Source organism: Gracilinanus agilis, chromosome 4, assembly GCF_016433145.1.
Source record: "Gracilinanus agilis isolate LMUSP501 chromosome 4, AgileGrace, whole genome shotgun sequence".
Lineage (NCBI taxonomy): Eukaryota > Metazoa > Chordata > Mammalia > Didelphimorphia > Didelphidae > Gracilinanus > Gracilinanus agilis.
This window is the reverse complement of record NC_058133.1, coordinates 305,832,952-305,834,775: the sequence shown is the minus strand read 5'-3', so window position 1 is coordinate 305,834,775 and position 1,824 is coordinate 305,832,952. Positions and strand designations below refer to the sequence as shown.

Sequence of the window (1,824 nt, the reverse complement as noted above, 5' to 3'; positions counted from 1 at the left end):
CTTTTTAGGTATTTTACCAGGCTGCAATAATTTATATGGGCAATATATGTCCATACTCTTTGGTCTGAACTTAGGTAGACTGACTTCAATATTAGTGGGATATGTATGGGGAAAAGGAATTGTCTACATTCCACACTAGACATTTTTGAATCATTTCTCCCATTCATATTTCTCAGGAAACCTCCAAATATCTCTCAAAATTTCTCCAGAGAGGCTAAGAATTTGTCAAATTTAGAACTCCACAAACAGGCCTAAAAATATTGAATTTGCTTTTATGCAAGTACCAAGTTCACAATATATTTTGGATATGATACAGTCTTTTTTTAATTCCAGCAAAATAATTATTAGAAAAGTGGTTGTCTTAAAGGATTCCATAACAACCAAGGTAACATTTTTCCCTCTATGGTAGATCTTTATTTCTTCTTTAGGGTTCTATGTACCCTACCAGAATAATAATACTACCTTAAACATTTTGACTTCCCAGGAAGAGAATTAACCTTGACATTACTTAAAAGTCTATTTGTGATCCGCAAGAATTACCTGTAATGGGGATTAACTAGAAGCCTTCCCAATAAGATCAGAGAATCAAGGATGCTTATTTTCACCACTACTATAGATATTGTACTAAAAATTCTAGTTATAGTAATAAGAGTAGAAAAAGAAATTGAAGAAATTAGTCTATGCACTTAGGATACTATATTATCACTGTTTGTAAATTATATACTACACAAAGAGAACCCTAGAGAAGCAGTGAAAAAAACTAATAGGAGAAATTAACTTTAGAAAAGCAGCTGGTTACTAAACAAACCCATATTAGTATTCCTACTTACCATCAACAAAATTAAACTGTAAGAAATAGAAAAGAAATTTCCATTTAAAATTATTGTAATCCTTTCTAGTAGGTGGCAGCCATCAGGCAGGTGAGGTCACACCAGCATGAGGGCCTACAAATATATTCAGGAGCTATGAAGGAAGAAGCAATTGCATGTGATGCGCTTCCTGCTGCAGGTGCACTGCTGGCAGTACCTCCAGCTGTCTTCCCTGTACCATCCCCTGTGGCCCATCAGACCCAACAAGGCCAGGCATCTGGGCCAAGCAAGGTTATGTCATTTACTGAATTCAAGTGCTCCATGGGAGGCAAAAGCACCTAGTTCCCAAGGGAGCAACCTACAGGGAAACCTGTGCATCAGGGTGTCAATCAGTTGAAGTTTGCCAAGAGCCTTCAGTCAGTAGCAGAAGAGTGTGCTGGCCTCCACTGTGAGGTTCTAAGAGTCTTGAACTCCTACTGGGTGGGTGAAGATTCAACCTACAAATTCTTTGAGGTTATTCTTATTGGCACATTCCATAAAACTATCAAACAAAAACCCAACACTCGATGGACCACCAAGCCAGTACACAAACACAGAGAGATGCATGGTCTTACTTCAGCTGACCAGAAGAGCCAGGGTCTTAGAAAAGATTGTAAGTTCCACCATACAATTGGGGAATCTCACATCAATACCATTAATTTGTAAACTAATTGTTTAATAAACAAAATTTGAGACAGTGGGAAAAATAAAAAATAATAAATAAATGAAGTAATTGTAAATAATATAAAATACTTTGGGGGTATTGTTCAATGATGGACTGAGCTAAAATTACAATCCTACCTAAATTAATTTACCTATTCAGTACCATACCAATGAAATTACCAAAAATTATTTCCTAGAGCTGGAAAAAATAATAGCAAAATTCACCTGGAAGACCAAAAATTCAAGAATAGCAAGGGAATTTATAACAAATAATAAGAAGGAAATAGACCAAGCCATACCAAGTATCAAACTA

The 1,824-nt window shown here is 35.9% G+C and overlaps 1 pseudogene; it reads left to right on the top strand.

Moving 5' to 3' along the window:
* The first annotated feature begins 936 nt into the window (after positions 1-936).
* On the top strand, positions 937-1,514 carry LOC123246478 (annotated as a pseudogene).
* Positions 1,515-1,824: the final 310 nt, after the last annotated feature.